This window comes from Ictidomys tridecemlineatus, chromosome 5, assembly GCF_052094955.1.
Source record: "Ictidomys tridecemlineatus isolate mIctTri1 chromosome 5, mIctTri1.hap1, whole genome shotgun sequence".
Classification (NCBI taxonomy): domain Eukaryota; kingdom Metazoa; phylum Chordata; class Mammalia; order Rodentia; family Sciuridae; genus Ictidomys; species Ictidomys tridecemlineatus.
Window position 1 is genome coordinate 131,756,530 of NC_135481.1, and position 20,379 is coordinate 131,776,908.

Here is a 20,379-nt window from a genome sequence, read left to right on the forward strand (position 1 = left end):
GAATGTAGCTTAGTGGTAAAGAATTCTTGGGTTCAATCCACAGTCCAAAAAAAAAAAAAAGAAAAGAAAGCTATCTCAAAGAAAATGACTCATGAATGATAGAAATCACCAGTTCTGTTTCCAGTAAAGCTGAAGACATGAAAGGGACACAGTTCTGAGCAAGTTCTGCCACACCTTGGGCTCATCACTCCTTTCACTGAATACCATTTCTCCATCCACACAATGAAGGATCAAATGGATGCTGTCTGAGGAGACCTCCAACTCATGCTCCATCTTCTCTAAAGTCTCAGTACACACAGCTGTGGGTCTGTGGATCTTCCTCAATATTCACCAGTGTTTTGCTTTCATCTTTCTTTATGATGAGTTCCAAATTACCTAGAAAATAACCCACCTCATCATCTATTTTCCAATAGCTTTGAGACATAGAAGTCTTCACCTCTTTCTGACTTTTGTTTTCCCATTACCTCTTGCAGACAGAGAAACTTGAAAGAGGAAGTCAACAAAGCATTGATTCAGCTGAAACCACTTTGGTAACAACCATCTGTCAGGCATGTGGAGTGAACAGAAAGGGAATAGGTCATGATTTTTGTTCTCAGAATCCCCAACTACAGTCCAGTCTGAGGTAAAGTCAGGTACAGGCATCAGGGAAGAGATGAAGCAAGAACTAAGGGGATTTGGAAGCAGGATAGTTGTTTAGCCTGGAGTTACCCAGCAAATTAAGAGAGGTAGGGCAGGACTGAGTGGCAGGCCACTAATGACAGAAAAGTGGGTCAATTGGGGTGTTGTCCTCTCTTTTGCAGTTATTACAAAATCGAATTACACAGTAACAATGGAAAGGGGGGTGGAGGAAATCACCACAGTTCTTTCCCTTAACACATCAGATGTTTTTATTTTTCCAAGTCCTTTGCCAGGCCCTGGTGACATTTATGCAAAAATGTTATGTTGTGGAAAACACAGCCTGGACCCAACTTCAAATTCAGCCATTCTCCCTTAGCCTCACACACTGAGTATGTTTGCACATTGTTCCACAAACCTCCTTTGTTTAACAGATGCACAGCATCTCATCAGGGGTGTTCACAAATGCTATTGACAAAGGATGAGCATACTGGTTTCCTGAAACTTGCGTGCTGATTATTGTTGTTATTGCTACTTGAAATGTTTATTCATCTGTTCAACATGAATCTAATTTTTTTGTTTGTTTGTTCTTTGTTTTTTACATTTCCTTGATAAGTGGGAAGGTTGAACAGCATCATTTTTTATTGCTAATTTTAGCTCTTCTTGATTGAATTATTGGCTTGGATTTTCAGTTTCTCTGGACCTAGAATTGTGTACACGATCTTTTACACAGATGAGCACAGATTTGCCCAGGACTGAGGGAGCTCTCAGGATGTAGGACTCTCAGTGTGAAATCCAGGTTGAGCTGGTTACTCTATCTTAATACAATAGGTTCAGCAATTGCCCAATTAGAGCTTCATTAATTCCTTCCAACTCTCCCAACTGAGCCTTTCTTTCTTATGAATTAGGGGCTGGGGTTGTAGCTCAGTGGTAGAGTGCTCAACTAGCACAGGCGAGGCCCTGCCTGGGTTCGATCCCCAGTGCCACATAAAAATAAATTTATTAATTAAAGATATTGTGTCCAGCTTTTAACATAGTTTAAGCATTTGGAACAGTGCCTGAGAAATAGTGCTTTATACATCTGCGGGGAAAGGACATAACCTATTAAGACTATGTAGCCTTGAAGCTTAACCCAATCTTTCTTGGGTTCAGATTCTATTTGGTTTCCTCCTTTGCAAAGCTGAGATAATGCCAGGCCTGGTAGCACACGCCTGTAATCCCAGTAATTTAGGAGTCTGAGGTAGAAAGATCACAAGTTCAAAGCCAGCCTCACCAATTTAGTGAGGCCCTAAGCAAATTATTGAGACCCTGTCTCAAAACAAAAAATAAAAAGGTCTGGAGATGGGGCTTAGTGGTTAAGTGCTCCTGGGTTCAATCCCTAATACCGCCCCCCCCCAAAAAAAAGCTGAGATAATAATTACATGACTTAGATGAGCCAATCCATACAAATTATATGAAATAGGGCCCAAGAAAAAGAAAGCCCCCATGTATTAGCTTTTATTGGGGTAGTAGAAGTGGTAATACTATGGGCCAAAAATCGCTGGTTCTGCCAAGGTGACCAGCCATCTGGTTTGCCTGGATTTGTCATGGGTTTAGCACTGAAGGACTATGTCCTGGGAATCTCTGAGTCCCAGGAAAACCAGGAAGACTGTACAACAAAGCACAGTGAGAATTTTAAGAGCTCTTATTTCATCATTCCAATAGCTCTGTGCTTTACACATTCAGAAATAGGAACTCCAGGTAGGTTAGTGATTTGCCCAGGCAACAAAGGTGTGAGGAAAGAGCCAGGTGGCCCCAGAACCAAAGGTCCCCCCACTTTATATACTATGTACTTTGCTGAAAAGGAGCTGTGTTGTGTAGAGGCTGATTCATGAAAATCTGAGATCATCTTCTTTTTGAAAAAATTGCCAGAAAATGTGCCCAACATAAAATTTTGCATCTTAACTAATTTAAATGTACAATTCAGTGGCATTAAGTACATTTTCCAATATTGTGCAACCATCACCACCAGCCATCTTCTGAGATCATGAGATTATCTTTTCACAATGTAGATACGTCATCAGCTAACCATCACACAAGCGTCAATAATGTTGTTGGTGTTTTGGTTTTTTTTTTTTTTTAATACTAGGGGTTGAACACAGGGGTGCTTAACCACTGAAACATATCCACATCCCAGGCCCCTTTTAATTTTTGTTTTGAGACAGTCTCACTAAATTGCTAAAGTGGGCCTCAAAGTTGCAATTTTTCTGCCTCAGCCTCCCTAGTACCTGGGATTACAGGCATATGCCATAGGACCCTATTGCAAGCGTCAGTAATGTCGAATGAGTGACTGCAGCCACGTACACATCACCTCACTTCTCTTCCCCTGAGTATGTCAACAGAGTCACCACAAAGGACCTGCAAGCTGAGGTCACAAGTGAAGAGGTCAGATTGCTTTTTAGAGTGTTTGACAGAGAGACAGCCTGCACTGCATCCTAGCAGACACTTTTATTCAGGGAGGTGGAGCCTCCTGTCGGTCTGTCCAAGAGCCCTCAGGGCCCTGCACTAGGAAATTTTGCCTTATTAGAGCCAAACCTGAAGCATGTGAGTTTGTCCCTGGCTCAAACAGAGATCTCCAAGCACACAGCACATCAGTGCCTACACAACAAAGCTACTGGGGGACCAGGAGGCAACTTCTAGGCTCCCAGAAAGAATAAGGCAGAGAGAGATGTGCCTTCAATGAAATTTGGCCAGGAACAATGGCTATCTTCCTCCCCCAGGATTCAACTACCCACCTTTCTTTGAACTCTCTACATATCCTTAGCTCATTCCCTCTGTTCTCAAACCCTCTATAGAGTCTCCTGTAGTTTCGTAGAAGGTAGAGCCACTGTCTCCCTATGCCTGTGGTTGGCTATGCAGGTGCTCAGTCACCTGTATTTAGCAGGTACATTATGGATTCAGTCCTGTGCAATCTATGATAAAGGAATGCACTTTGCAAAGATGAAAAAATAATTATAATTAGTTATATATTGTATGGTACTTACATAGCACTTTCTGTGTAATAAGCACTGCACTAAGCTTATTACATCGAATTGTCTCCACAACCTAATGACTAGGTTTCTGTATGAGACAGAGCAGGATTGTCCTCTCTTCTTATGTGTTCTATAAAGCAGCTAATACAAACTAAAATCACATTCCCATTTTTTAGCCACTGAAAAGCAGGAATGAGTTCAGAGGAGAGTGAGTGGACTGGAAAAAGAGCAGAAGATATGTGGGTGGAGTTCCTGGAAGACAGGAGAGGCCTCTGAGAGCAGGATGCCCACCCATCTGTGCTCTACAAGGATGCAGCTGGAAAGTCTCCAGGGCCCTGCAGAGGTGAGTGCAGAATGACAAGAGGCCCACAGAGAGCAGCAGTACTGGCAAAGGCTGTAGAGCACAGGAACAGGGTGCCAGACACATGCTGGCAAGTTTGCACCCTCTGGGGGGAGCAATGGATGGGAGACTGAACTGGACCTCCTGGGATGCTCCTCTGCTCTGTGATTCTGGCTTGGGTGAGGATGTGGTCAGAGAACAATATCGCCCAGTGAGAGCTCAGAGGATAGACAGGGAGATCAGCTTCTGGAAGAACATTTCCTCTGTTTATTCATTATCGCGTAAGCAAAAGGTGACCAGCACAGTGATTTTGCCTGGAATCACTTGTAATCAACACAGTTTCTACAGACTTCCCTGGGTTTTCCCTCAATGAACTAGTTTAATAGTGATGAGTAATTTTATCTGACTTCACTATGACATCAACTGGCGCATCTCCTGAAGCAGCCTTTGTCTGTGGACTGCCCTTCAGGGGGCATATTTATATTTATGTCTCTTTTATTTTCCTCCTCTGAGGATTGTGGTTTTCCGGGACAGAAGTAAATTCTGCTGTAAGAGAAAATGGAAAACCCACTTGTTCAATAGATGATATGTCCCATTTCCTTTCTCCTTTTTTCAAAATCACATGTCCAGAGTGATTATCATGCTTGAATTACTGGATTTGCCATACCCATACTTCATGAGTATTTGTGGCATTTTTGCCTGTCATTTGGCCTGGGGTTTTTGTTGTTGTTGTTGTTTATGGTATTAATTTTCTATGATATTCACTTCACCAGAGAGTGGATATAATGTACATTCATGGATGTTCACTGATCACTCAACTGTTGCAAACAGTCCTATCATTCACTGGTCACTTTCCACTTACACAAGAGCATCTGCCATTCTAATACTGGACAGCCTAGAATGTGTGTGGAGGGGCAAAAAAATAAGACTAAGAAAAAGAAAATATTTTTTTTTAATTTTTATTTGTTGGTGATAATGATTGAACCTGGGGGCACCCTACCTCTGAGCTACATCTCCAACCCTTTTTATTTTGAGATGCACTTTATAAGTTGCTTAGGGCCTCACTAAGTTACTCAGGCTGTCCTTGAAATTACAATAACTGCCTCAGCATCCTGAATCCCCACAATTTCAGGTGTGTGTTCCCTGCTCTGGCTAAGAATTTCCTTTTGACTACAGGCCTATATAGTTCAAAAGTAGGGAGTGGGGTTGTGGCTCAGTGGTAGAGTGCTTGCCTAGCATGTGTGAGACACTGGGATCCATTCTTAGCACTGCATATAAATAAATGAGTAAAATAAAGGTTCATCAACATCTAAAAAAAATTTTTTTTAAGTGGGGAATGAGGAATATCCCAACCTTGAACAAAATATAAACTTTTAATCATTAATAAGATCTTAATTACTGAGCTGAGACTATTTAGAAGAATGCAGTGACAGGAGATATTCATCCACTGTTTTAATTTCTCTGTGCTTCAGTTTTAACTTCCTTTTAAGTATCTTCAAATATACTAATCCTATTCTAAAATGTTTACTTTGTTATTTATAAATATATTTCAGTTCTCTATTGAAGTATCTATTCTTAGGCTGGAGATGTAGTTCAGTGATACAGTGCTTCAGGGTTCAATCCCCAATACTGAAAAAAATAAATAATAGAGAAATATCCATTCTTTTCACCCATTTTTCATCAACTTTTCTTCTATTTTCCAAGAAATATTAATCAAAAGAAGACCCCTTCTGCTGACTCCAACTTCAGGGTCATCTCTACACTTGTTTCTATTGACTGTTTCATTTCTTGGTAATTGGTTTCTTTTCCTCCTGCCCTTTTGTATATCTAATGATTTTAATGCATGACAAATATTGTAGATGGTACATTGCAAAGGCTCTGGATTATGTAATATTCCTTTACAAAGCATGAGCTTTTGTTCTTGCACACAGTTAAATTACCAAGGGATCACCTTGATTATGTTAAGACTTGAGTAAGGCAAATACTTTATAATTTCACCCTGGAATCCATAGTATAGTTCTTTTAAAAAAAAAAATGGAAACCACTCAGACTGTGTTCCCTTCCTCTTGCTCTCCCAAAGAGGAGAGAAGAACGATCATTAATTGCAATAGGCAGTTGCAGCAAAGCAACACTAAAAGCCAGCTTCACGCTCAGAAGGGAATGGTACGCCTCCTCCTCATGGTTTCTGGTACTCTACACAGAGAAACTTCTCTAGTAACGAACTATAGAAATGATCCCTGAAAGTATAGTATTTAGAGTATAGTTCTTACTTCTAATATTCTGGTCCTTATTCTGAGTATATAGTTTTTCTGGAATTTCAATTGGAAGCTCAGGTCTCAACCAAAGATGCCTACTCTGGCTGTTTCCAAACTTCAATATCTCCCCAGCATTGTCCTATACTGAAGTCTTTACTCAGATCCTCATCATCTTGTCACCTGGTGTCTTATCCTATCTATTCATAACTTAGAATTCAGCTAGTAATACTATGGGATTTTTTTTTGGGGGGGGGCGGCGTGACAGAATTTTTCCTACACATTTTCTGAGATTTTTGTTTGCTTGTTTGTATATACCAGCGGCAGTTAATCACTGAGCCACATCTCCAGCCCTTTTTATATTTTATTTTGAGACAGGCTCTTGCTAAATTACTTAGGACCTTGCTAAGTTGCTGCCTTAGCCTCCCAAGTCTCTGGCATTACAGGCATGCATTCCACTCAGCCTGAGGATCTTTTCTTAGAGGTCCCCTGATTCAAACCCCAGTGGTCTTAGTAACTCTGAACTCCAGTTTCTGTTCTTTCTATGAAACTAGTCTCCTACTCTCAGTTTGGGCTCTCTTCCCCTCCACCATGATTTGGAGATAACTTCAGAGCTTCTGCCCATCTCCATACAGAGACCACAGACAGGAGAGAGAGGTTATTGAGGAGGGGAGTTACATCCTGGCATAACCAGAGAGAAAAGCACCGGGAATTATACCTAGTGAGCATAATATTCATCTATTATGGCAAAGTAAGATGTTGAAAGATTTCGACTTCAGTGTAGAGAACATGATAAAGTCAGACAAGAGCAAAGACAAGCTGGGCGCTGTGGTGAACGCCTGTAATCCTGAGATAGAGGCAAGAGGATAACAAGTTCAAAGTCAGCCTCAGCAATTTAGGGAGGTGCTAAGCAACTTTGTGAGACCCTGTCTCTAATAAAATACAAAACAGGCCTAGTGATGTGGCTCAGTGGTCTAGTGCCCCTGAGTTCAATCCCTGGTACACTCCACCCCCCCCCCCAAAAAAAAAGAGCACAGAGATATATTCCAGTTGAGTACTTCCTTGAATTTTCAAATTAAGACAGAAATTGTGCATTTAGGGCTTTCTTTCCAGTTTGAATGTGAGAGAGTAAAGATTCTAGCACCCAATAAACAGAGAAAATGTAAGTATCTATCTACCTGCTCCACTTCCTGTATCTGGGGAGGCAAAGACTCCACTAGGGCTGGGTTAACACTTGGACTTAGCTAAGATTCACAGCCAACTCAGGAAAACAAGGACCAAAATGACAATAGAAAGCATGGGAAATGGCTAAAAGATGTTTGTTGGTAAAGATGGCGCCCAGAGTGCTTCTCTTCCGTGGGCTTAGGCCCATGACGCACCTAATGGCGTGCGAACCGTCACCTCCAATCCCTGAAGTGGTGCAAACTCTCAGCCAATGAAGAAGTAACAGCCCACTTGCCTCGCTCCTCCTCATCCTGTGTTAAGCCCATAAATATCAAATATTTGTGTTCTGTTCTCTTACTCTTATTCTCTCTCCCCCCTCTCCCCCCCTCTCCCCCCCTCTCCCCCCCTCCTCTCTCTCTTCCCCCTCTCCTCTCTGTCTCCTCCCTTCTCTTCTGTGACTGGCCGCTAGGTCCTGCTAATAAAATCCCGGACAGGTAAACGGTTGTTTTTGAGTTTACGGAGCTTTTCTATTGTCCTTTACAATGTTCATTAAAAACATTGTAGTAATTTTTCATTTTTAAGATTATGCAGGTAAATTTTGAACATTTCCAAATAGAAACATGGGCAGAAGGAATGAACTGGACCTTTAATTTTAATAAGAAATACAAATGACCAAAATCATGGGGAAAAAATTTCAATGAAGGCAGGATGAAACAACTTGTTACTTTTTAAAAAGCCTATGAGCACAGCATAGAAATTAATCAGGAAATAATTGAAATAAGAGCAACTCAAACAATACAAATAGATGCTTAAGTGAATTATGATGTGTTAAAGAGTTGCATAGTAGGATCCTATTTTGGACAAAATAAAATTATTTACATATAAGTAAGTTTATTTACATACACATACAACATGTGTTGGTAATAGTTAACCTCATAGAGCAGAATTATTAGTTTTCTTTGTGTTCTGTTTGCCTATATTTACATATTATAATGAATATTCAATGCTTTTGTAATAAGAACTTCTCCCCCATAAGCACCACAAAGATTTAGAACTTTTTTATGTGTGAAAATTCCCCAAACTTGATTGCACATTCAAATCATTTGGGAATCATTTAAACTTTGCAAAACCAAACCTCATCCCAGATAATTCAATCACAATTTCTGGGATGGGACACAGGCATTTGCAGGTTTTGAAGCTTCCTGATAGTTTTGATGGACAGCCACATTTGAGAACCACTGCTATACATTCTTGCTACTCACTGTGGCTCATGAACTTGTGGCATCAACATATCCCAGAATCTTGCCTTGTGGGAAATCCTGACTCACTCCAGGCCCCCTGAGTGACAATCTGTCTTTTAGCAGGGTCCCTGGGAGTTTCCAGCTTGTGATAAAGTTTGAGAAGCTCTGATATAAAACAGTATTCTGTTCTTAGGGAAAGAAAATATGATGTAGTACATCTTCATTATGGGAGTTCATTGAAAAGTACAGTAACCTGGACTTAATGTTGGTGGCCTTTATGTTTTTATTAATGTTATATAATAATAATGCTGCTTTCTTGATTTTATTATTACTATATTTCCCAAAGATGATTTTCTATCCCTTTCTATTGTATAGAATTGACTTCAAAAGACTCTAGAGAAACCACCCTACTCTTTCTAATCAATTTTCTAAACTTTTAGATGGCACTATATCTTTATTTACAAGAGTTAAGCCCTTTTTATTTTTTCTCATTCAATCAGCAGACTTTTACCAGTATTTTATACTGTATGCAGTGTTGGAAGGTGAGCCCGGAAAAAAAAAAAAAAAAAAAACTACTGACAGAGTCTCCACTCTCAGAAGGCTTACATTTTCAGGGGAAGTTTGTTTGTCCCCCAAACAGCTCTAGAACAGAAAAGAATGTAAGAGTGTGAGGCACACCCCAAGAGGGTGCTTTGATAAGAGCCTGGTGATTCAAATGGGCAAGGTTACTTCCTGCTACTTGGAAGGATTAGGGAAGTTGTCATTAGGAGGTGGCCTTTGTGCTAAAGTATTTGGGCATTCTGGGTGGAGGGAAGCTGTTCTTAAGGGAGAAAACATGCTCTCCAGGGTGCCTTCAATCATTAAATGAATGCTACTTAGCCAGAACACCTGTGAGGGACAAAAATCCAACTCAACCCCATTAAGGCAGAGGAAAGTTTCAGCTCAAATATAAGAATCAACAGGTCGAACAACCAAACTATGAGGAAGCCTCTGGAACATTAGGAATCTCAAATGCAAAAGCCAGCAAGAAGATCCTTCCTGTCGTTCCTTATGCCCACGTGTCCCCTCTCACTTGGGCATGACAGGAATACCACTGAAAACAACTCCTGTCTTTTATTTATATCCTATGCTTTTCAAAACCAGATAGTGAAACCCCAGAGGACAGACAGACATGAGTGTGGGAACATGAGGTTAAGGGCATAATTCTATAAAATGGACCCCCACATGCTTTCTTTCCCAAGAAGTAATTTGCCTGTGGTGCTGACTGGCTTAAGTTCATAGGACAAGTTACATTCCTCAGCAAACTACCTGTTATCTACAGGAGAAAAGCAGGTCTGAAATGCTGAAATGCCGATGATAAGAACACAAGTTACCCTGAAGCAAGGATAGGGAAGGGAAATTTTGTGACTCTTACATAGACTAGATCCCCAACTCAGGGAGATAAGGATAAGGCCCACAAACCATAAAAACTATAAGAACAGGTTCCAAGTAGAACCAGTCAGCAATGGGCCAAAATGACCTAGAGTTGTCATGGCAGTGGGCACTTGAAAGTCTGAGGTCATCCTGCTGTCAGTTAAAAGTCAAGAGGTGGATCTGGGCAGCACTCTCTAGAAACTTCCCTGGGCCCCCTAATAAAGCCAGAGGGCAGGAGAGGTGCACTGTCATTCTCTCTGGGAGGACCCACTGTTTCCCTTGAGAGGGTCCCTTTCCTCCTTTCCCATTTCTTCTAATAAACTCATGTCTGTTACTCTGAGCAACATGTCTGAAATCTTCCTTACTTGATTGCAGGAATTGGGGTTTAAGCTAGGTCTAGGGGTGTACACCTGTAACCCTAGACACTTAGGAGGCTGAGGTGGGAGGATTGCAAGTTCAAAGCCAGCCTCAGCAACTAAGCAAAGTCCTAAGCAATTTGGAGAGATGCTGTCCCCAAAAAACAACAAACAAAAAGACTGGGATATGGCTTCACTAAGCACGCCTGGGTTCAATCCCCAGTAGCCAAAAAAAGAATTAGGGCTTGAAGGGGGACCTCAGCACCGTCTCAGTTTCCTGGAAGGCCCTAGCTCTATAATATTATTTTTTTCCTATAATATTATTTACTTCAAAATAAGATGGGAGAGGAAAAAGAAGATGGTGGGATAGTTGAACCCATGAATTGATTACTGATGAAGCTTGAGGGGTTCATTAGGTAGTTCTATATATTTTTTGTATATGTTGGAAATTGCTAGTCTGTCTTGAGGCAGGCATTTGCCTCTGTATCAAGCAACATTGGCCAGGTATGTGGTCACGGAAGACTTTGGCACTCTAGTAAGAACCTCAGAACTGAGATAATGGGGTAGGAAATGAAGTGCTCTTTCCAGATAAGGGGAAAGGAAAGGAAGAATCCTAGATAGAGATAATCCACCTTGACATTTAATAACTGGCTTTCAGGTCTCTCCTGGGTCCATGTTTCTGGTAATCATCAGACTATACCAATTATATATTCCATGCATATTTCTAAGTCAATATGATCCAAGCCAAATTCTTTTTTTTTTTCAAAGAGAGAGAGGGAGAGAGGGAGAGAGAGAGAAAGAGAGAGAGAGAGAGAGAGAGAGAGAGAGAGCTTTTTTTAATATTTATTTTTTTTGTTTTCGGCAGACACAACATCTTTGTTTGTGTGTGGTGCTAAGGATGGAACCCGGGCCGCACACATGCGGCCACATCCCCATCCCCCAAGCCAAATTCTTGATCATCTCCTGTTCCTGTAATGTTTTCATCACTCAGTCACTCCAAGCAGATACTCATTGAGTCATATTCAAATGATCTGCTTCCTAACAATCCCCATATCTCAGTTTTCTCAATTCTAGCTCTGAAATAATTATCTACTCCACCCCTTTCTCCTTATTCCCAGCTCTACTCAACAAGTCAGATGTCTCCTAGCCTCATGGGGTCCAAAGTCCACACTACTTCATGCAACACCTGACAACTTTCTAGGATACCAATGTTAACTTCTCATTCCTGTGCCTCTAGTCTTCAATAGTTCCTCAAGGTTTCATAACAGACACAAGTGTGACAACCTTAAGTTCTTACAAAGCTTCTTGCCATTTATTCACATGGACATTTATTCTTCTGTACTTTACATATGTTATTTCTTCTGTGGGAATACATTGGCCTAATTCTACAAAACTGGGCTTAAAACATACCTCCTTTATAGAACTTCATAGAACACCATTCTCCTCCTCCTCCTCCTCCTCCTCCTCCTCCTCCTCCTCCTCCTCTCCTCCTCCTCCTCCTCTCCTCCTCCTCCTCCTCCTCCTCTCCTCCTCCTCCTCCTCCTCCTCCTCCTTCTTCTGTTAGGGATATTGAACACCTTTCTGACTTCTCCAGAAGTGGTCACTCCCTTTTTTGTGCTCAGACATCCTTTTAATATGGCATTTCTGCTGTCATACAGTAATTATCTTTTTTTATATTTGTTTCCTATTTCACAGCAAAAACCTAATGTTCATCATAATGAATATATTTCCTGCAGACAAGGCAATGAGAAAATATTTTTAAAATACAAATGTGAGGGGCTGGGGATGTGGCTCAAGCAGTAGTGTGCTCGCCTGGCATGCAGTGTGGCCCGGGTTCGATCCTCAGTACCACATACCAACAAAGATGTTGTGTCCACCGAGAACTAAAAAATAAATATTAAAAATTCTCTCTCTCTCTCTCTCTCTCTCTCTCTCTCTCTCTCTCTCTCTCTCTCTCTCTCTCTCTCTCTCCTCTCTCACTCTCTCTTTAAAAAAAAATACAAATGTGAAAGTCTCTTTTGATTTCTGGGGATCCCCAAATTCTGATTGTCATCTTTTGAAGATTACACTTTGACCCTGTGACAGGGAACTCTCTCCAGACAGTCCATTCTATCTTTTTCAAGTCATAAAAGGTTCCTCCTTATCCTGGCCCTGGATTCCTTCTCTCTGCAGTTCTTGCCAGTGGGTTCAACTTCTATTTGTAGGAAGCCCCTGAAGGACCACCCAGACTTCTGAAATCTGCTCTCCAATTCTTCAGATACACTAAACATTCTTTCAAGAACTCCTCATAGGGTGTGACTTTGCATCTCAGGCCTCTGTACATGCTCCAGCTTGTCTCAGGCTTTTTGGCTCTGTGGCTGTTGAGCTGTGTACAGTAGCAGGTGTGGTCTGGTTGGGAACAGGTCATCCTCCAGGTATGAGGAAGAAAACACATGAGCGGGATCGAGGGCAGAGCTGGCATGATATAACATGGTATAGTTTTTATAGCACAGCTCAGCCATTGCTGAAGAACAAAGGAGACTGGAGTTTGTGCTTATCTGGCAAGGTAAAAGTAGTGAAGGATCACAGAGAAGGAAACCTGTCTTGAAATCCATGCATACAATACCATCTTCCTCATAACATCATCTTTAGAACAATATCCCCTTCTTTGAAGACTTTGACATCAAAGTGGATTTGTTCGGACTTTCTATGGCCTCAGAATTTATTGATTTTTAAGTCATAATCTCTCTTTATTTGAGGGCAAGATTTTTTTACATTATTTTCCTAATAATATGCAACTTAAAATTTGATAAACTATTGATTCCTTTAATGTACATCACACAAAAGAATAAGATTGACCTTATCTCATTAATTTAGACTTTCAAAAATAAAATAGAGGAGCTATCAGTGGAGTAGAGGAAGGGGATTAAGGAGGGAAAAAGGGATGAGAAAGGGAGAAAGAAATTGACCAAATTATGATGTGCATGTATATGAATATACCACAGTGAATGCCACTTTATGTCGATCTATAAAACACCAATTAAAAAAACAATAAATAAACAGAAGGAAGACCAGGAGAGTAGAGAGAGGCAGCAGAACAAGAAAGTAGGGCATTGTAATGGAGTAAATTATATTCCATGAATACCCCACTATTATGTATTACTATGAGGCACTAATAAAAACATTTCAAAAATTAGTAATAAAATGAAATTTCTAAGTCCCCATGTTTGGCATTCTTCACTCAAGCTCCAAGGCAGGTGCCATGAAGGGAACAGATCTCTTAGATCTCTACTATTTTACCTAGAAGAGTATATATGAGATGGGAGTAGAAATTAGGGAGATATGCGAAACGCTTCCTTCCTATAATGCTCAAGTCAAAGGAGAACAAAGGCAAAATCAAAGCAGAAGCAATTTGCTAGTCATAAAGAGGAAACTTCTAACTTGAGTGTCAATTAATATTGGAACTCTGCAACAAAGCAAAACATCAACATGCTATGAAACATTCTGTGAAAAGCAAGCTTGCTCTTGCCTAGGGAAAGAATGCCCTTCAATAGGGCTGGGATGAATATCTAAGTCCTGGAAAAACCAGAAAGGATTTTGACTGTAATTGTAAGAGGACGAAGACCAATAATATCTAGATAGACCCGTGAAACTAGTCAGTATGGAAGAGTAACTAGTGATTCACATGAGCAAGCTGCTTTGCTTGGTAAATGATGAACACAACCTCTGCTACCTACATAATCACATTTCACTCATAATAATGTGGGTTTAAGATCATGATATGGTGTGATACATACAATTTTGAAGGATAGGGTGACTTGGTGTGATGGGAACTCAAGATGGGAACGTGGGAATTAAAATACATTTTTAAAACCAACCAGTTAGAAGGAAAACTTGAATAGAACTACAGGATCCATAGACCACGACCATATTTTGCATTGGGCCCTAGGGATATGATGATAATCGAGAAAAACATTATTCCTCAAACTCTAATGGACATAGGGAGTAGAGAGTGTAATCTGTTTAAGGAATTGAGAGAGGATTCTTGTGAGGTGGGAAGTGACTAGAGATGAAGTTAGAAAAGAAAGGACTTCAAGGCCACATGAAAAAATTTATACTTTGAGTTTAGACTTTATCAAGGGCAGGACTTTAAGCAGGATCTTTTAAGAAGGATTTTGAATCTAACATTTTAAATATATATTAATGAGGAACAACAATTGAGAGAGAGGCTGGGGATATAGTTCAGTTGGTAGAGTGTTTGCCTTACATATACAAGACCCTGGGTTCAATCCCCGGCACCACAAACAAACAAACAAACAACAACAAAAAAAAAAAAACCACAATAGTTGAGGGAGAGATTAGAAGTAAAAACAGCAAGGATTATACTTGGATTGTGACAGGGAAGTGTTCAATGACAGTTTAGAGTTGGAATTGGAAAGAACTAGATCATTTGGAATTAGGGGGTTATGAAGAAAAAGGAATCAAGGATAATGATAATGACAAGATATCTGGTTTTAGCTTTTGGGCAGTGCGGTTCACTGAGTTGGGAACCAGGATGGGGGGTGGCGGGGGGGGGCGGTGTCTAACCATGTGGGATGGAGTTGAGCTCATTTGTGGGCATGTCAATTAGAAGGGGCCTGTGGATCCTTCAAGTGAAGAGGTCAGGAGGCAGTTAGAGCAGCAGTTTAGAGGTGTAGGGAGAGAGGCGGGCTGGCGTTCAAGATTTAGAAGTTGAGAATTGTACAGGGAAAGCCCTCAGCATGAAATTACACATCTGCACATAAATCTGTGAAACAGAGTGTGGAAGCAAACTGCAGAGTATGCACATATTTATATACCAATCCCTTTCATACTCATTTCACAACAACCTTTTTAAAATAAATAAATCTTGCTGGGTGTGGTGGCACATGCCTATAATTGCAGTGACTCAGGAGGCTGAGACAGGGGGATCACAACTTTGAGACCAGCCTGGACAAGTTAGTGAGACCCTGTCTCAAAATAAAAAACAAAAAGGGTTGGGGATATGATTCAGTGGTAGAGTACCCCAGGTTCAATCCCCAATATGTATGTATGTGTATATATGTATGTGTATGTGTGTGTATATATATATATATATACACATACAAACAAACAAATTCTAAGATTTCAGTAATCTGGAGGTTTTATTCTGACAAATTGAAAATATACTTGTCTACTTTAGGGACATGGCAAACATCATGATCAAATGGGAGACTGGATATATCTACTGACATTTCAATGAAAGGTAGTGTCATTATTAGTGTCATTAGTATCCCAGTGATTGATTTAGAAATTGTTTACCTTAAAATTGTACATCCCTCATTCCTGATTTTTCACATTTCTTTCTTTTCTATCTAGGTCAGGGAAAAACTTTGCCAGGTACTTCATACTGGGTTGGATTTGCCAAGAGCCTGAGTGTGACGAAGAATTCAGTAAGTCTTAGGACTGCCTATTAGTGAAAAAAGTACACACACCCTCAGACAGACAGACAGGCAGGCTGGCAGACAGATGGTACCCAAGGCAAGAAATTTTTTTTTAGTTATCAAAACTCTGAAGAAGGTGTATCATCATTTCCTTGGTTTAAGCTGCATCTCAGAAGTTAGTGGGATGCAAATTATTTGACCTGTCTCCGCATCAAAGGTCCTTGCCGTGCTTTAGGGCATAGCAGACACAATCATTCCATAATCACAGGATAGCTCTGGGGACTGGCTTCAATTAACCAGACTACTTCTCAGTTATCATTACATTATCCATATTTATAGCATTTGACATTTTCACAGTGCTCTCTAATCATATTGTATGTGGGTTGACAATCTAAATCTCTAAACATACTTGGGATACCAGATGTTCCTGTTCTCTGGACTTTCCAGACGGAGCAAAAAGATATGCATCAGTCGTACAATGACAGCACTGAGAGTTCCTTGGCACTTGGAACTTGGTGGTTGAGCATCTACATAAAAACAGGGGTCTGCATGAAGAGGTTGGATATGTCAATGGGCCACTGTGACACTGGATTAAAGACCAACAGATATCATTATCTTGAGTCTAGGGCTCTGAGGGCTGGACTTGTCTGGCTAGTTGAATGGCACCTCTGGAGACTAGTCTTGGCACCCACTGGCTATCAAGGCAAGAGCTGTTGGCTTCTGTTACCTATTAAGCTGAGCCAACTTCTCTCGAGAGCATAAAGTTTTCCAGTCTCTCCTGATCTCTTGACTGGATAACCAAGATCAGGAGGGGGAAGGGAGTCTCGTCTGAATTTTAAATACTGAATATAAGACCCGACCACCTTATGCCTGCTGATTTACCCCCAAGGCATGAGCGAGGACCCTGATTGTAAAGATTTTGACAATATCTGCTTATTAATGAATGATGCCATTTTGATTTATAGCAATCCTAAGGAAAAACTGACACAAATAATAACGGTCATCTCTTAGTCACACCCAACTTGATGTGCAGATACATGAATTTCTTTGTCTAGTAAACCCCAAATCTGTGGCAGAATCCATATGGAAATGATATTTCTCTGTCATTCCATATCTGTGTCACAGAGATTGACCCCTTCCAACCCTCCAAGAATTCTTTCATTATGAATCACAGAACTCATCCCCAAGTTTGTAGATCTGGAAATTATTTGAACATAGGACTGGATTTGTTAGAAGTGATTTTTGCAGTAAATATGAAACTGGATAAATGCTAAAGTATGTGGTGTTTTGTGTTTGTTTGTTTTTAGGTTTTTGGTTTTCTTTTTCTTCTGACTTAATAGTGAATATTATGCTTAGGTCTGACTTTCTTAATTAGATGAGTAGTTTTAACATATAAATAAACAGCTCTGGGATTCCCTCCGAGAGATCAGTGTTTGATCAAGCATGACTGGCTGGTTAGGCAAAGGTCATTACTCAGCAAAGTTCTTTTATAACAAATAGTTTTCTGGTATCCTTGCTGCTATTGAACATATGGTCAAACATTGTCACTTACCACAGGGACATGTGATGCCTAAGCTTTCCTTTGTGAACCCATCCAATCATCTCTTCCTTTACTGTTCTCTGTAGATAACCACCACAAGGGTCTGACCTGTGAGAAACTACAACTTCTCTACTGTGACATCACTCTCTGCTATAATGTGGATGTTGAATGTATCCCAAAGGTCAAGTGTTAAAGGCTTGGTCCCCAAGGTAGCACTTTTGGGAGGTGGCAGGACCTTTAAGGGTGGGGCCTAGTGAAGGATCAGTCAGTAGGCATGTGCGCTTGAAGAGTACAGTGGGATCTTGGACCCTTCCACTTCCCCTCTTTTGTTCCTTGACAATGGAGTGAGCAGTTGTGCTCTGCCATTCCTTCCTGCATTGAAGTACTGCTCTACACACACCCCAAAGCAATGGAGTCACTTGATCATAAACTAGAAACTCCAAAACTGTAAGCCAAAACAAATCTTTTCTCTTTAGAAGCTGATTGCTTTGGGTATTGGAAGTAACGGAAGTTGACTAATGCACTGTCTTCACCTTTCTCCTCCGATTTATACCTGACATTGTAGGTAAACTATTGTCTGGCCAAGCTGTTCCTCTGCTTGTGCCCTGGAATTTTTACTGCCCTCCTTTTCTTCTTGCTCTAGGTGGCATCTTTCTGAATCTTCAGCTTCTTCTTCCTGTATCCTTCCCTCTGCCTGCAAAAACCCAAATCTCCTTTACCATAGAAAGAAATGCCCTTCCCTCAAAACACAAATGGAATCATATTTCTGTTCTATTTTTCACTGTCAAACTTCTCTAAATTATGTGATATATCTATGTAGGGGGTTGAATAGTGTCCCATCAAAACTGATGTCCACCTGGAACTTCAGAAGATAATATTATTTAGAAATACAGTCTTTTCAGATTAATTAGTTAAGAATACCTACATAAAAGTATCATGAGTTTATGGTGGGCCATAAATCCAGTGACTGGTGTCTATGGACTCAAATTTACATGACTGCAGTTATAACTGCCATGATTGCCCCAAGTGAACCTTATTGTTTTGTCTCGCATAGTTTCTAAGGAAACTATAAATATACCATTTGAACAGTATGTGAAGCTTTACAACCAATCTGTGGCACTAACAAAGTTCCTGACTTAGCTTAACGATAAATCAGCTACAGTCAGGTGCACAATGGCACCTATCTATGATTCCAGAGACTCAGGAAGCTGAGGTAGGATGATTTTAAGTTCAAGACCAGCCTTGGCAATTTAGCAAAATGTTTTCTCAAAATAATAGCTAAAAAGGACTGGTGTTCACAATAAGGCATTATTGTGAAGGGAAGAACAGCATTAACTTAGATTAGGTAGAGGGAAGTGATGGGAGGGGAGGGGAGGGGATGTGGGGATAGGAAAGATAGTAGAATGAAAGACATTATTACTGTATGCATATATGTGACTACATGACAAATATGATTCTACTTCATGTACACTCAGAAAAATGAGAAATTATATCCCATCTATGTATCATATATTAAAGTACATATATGCATTCTACTGTCATGTAAAACTAATTAAAACAAATTAAAAACTTAAAAAAAAAGAAAAAGGACTGGGGGTATAACTCAGTAGTAGAATGCCCTGGGTTCAATCTCCACTACTAAAAAAAAAAAAAAAAAAAAGCAGGTACATACCAGCTTAGGTGAAGTCACTTTCGTCCTAACCAGTATATATGCCCCTCCTTTTCACTCAAATTTCAAGAATCCATTTGGTCCTGCTGCCACCCGGGACCATAAATTCCCCAATAAATTGAACTCTGTGCAGTCCTGGATCTGTCTGTCCTTCTCTTCAGTCTCGTGGCACACTGGGACTGGTTCTCATATGCTAGAGCCAGGTTGTTCTGGAACACTGTGTCTTTCTAAAAGCAAAGGGTACACAGGGAGTCACAGAGAAGAAGTCCACATAAAAACAGAGGCAGAGATTGGAAGGTTGCAAAAATAAGCTAAGGAATATCTGGGGCCCCCATAAGCTTGCAGGGACAAGAAAAGATCCTTCTTTAGAGACTTATAGGAAGCATGACCTTGACTGCAGAATCCTAGATCCCCAAAGTGTGAGACCCTATGTTTCTGACATTTAATCACCCAGTTTGTGGTAATTTGTTATGGTTGATCTAGAAAACTAATGGAATTCTGTGAGCTTCAAAATGTCCTCTTCTTTGCCAGATGCTTGATCAGGAATAGTAATCAAAATTTTATTGAACAACTAATATAGCCGTACTTCTTCCTCCATGCACCTGATCTTATCTTTGTTTTCTTAGAAGCAGACTCCATTATCATCCAAATGTAGATGTAGTAACTAAATTAAGAGTGCTTACTGAAGCTTACACGGCTAGTAAATGGTAGAGTTGGGATTCAGGCCCAAGTCTTTTGGATTCCATAGTCTAAATGCTCCATCATGTTAACTGATCACAGAGTAATTTTCAATTCCTCACAATTTGGCTCCCATTCAATTGAACATGTTCTCTTGAAGATGGCAATGGTTCCCTCGTAAGCACATGGATTATCTTTATGTTCCACCCTACATCTGATCTAAGGGGCATGAGAAGCTTTCCTTTCCTCACCTTTACCCTTCACTGATGTCTTTGCTGGCTTTTCTTCCTTTATCTCTAATTGTAGGCATTTCCATGTGGCAGCTGCTTAGCTTTCTTTGGCCTCTACACTCAAGACCCAGAGACCTCTGGGTTTTATTATCACTTCTACTTTGATAGCTTCCCCTAATATCTCACGAATGTGGCCTCCTTTGAGGGACTTGGGATCAGCATTGCCACCTTCTTATCTCCTCCCATGTGTCCTTCAGTGACTCACTGATATTGTCTTCCTTTCAAATGTGTTTCTTTCTCTAGGTTTCCTCTGATTATGGGACCATTTCTTCCCATAAACAAATGTCATCAAGGATCATGGTTCCATCAGCCTTCCTCGCCTGCTCCACCAGGAAAGTTTATGCAATGTATTTTTTTTCTTTCTTAACCTCTTGCAAAACCCTCCTCTTC

General features: G+C 40.5%; 1 non-coding gene across 1 annotated transcript; it reads right to left on the reverse strand.

The window, feature by feature from the left end:
* Nucleotides 1–6,006: 6,006 nt before the first annotated feature.
* On the reverse strand, nucleotides 6,007–6,219 carry LOC144378271 (small nucleolar RNA U3). The gene has a single exon (XR_013439976.1). It is a non-coding gene; the product is annotated as a small nucleolar RNA U3 (small nucleolar RNA).
* Between the last annotated feature and the right edge of the window lie 14,160 nt (nucleotides 6,220–20,379).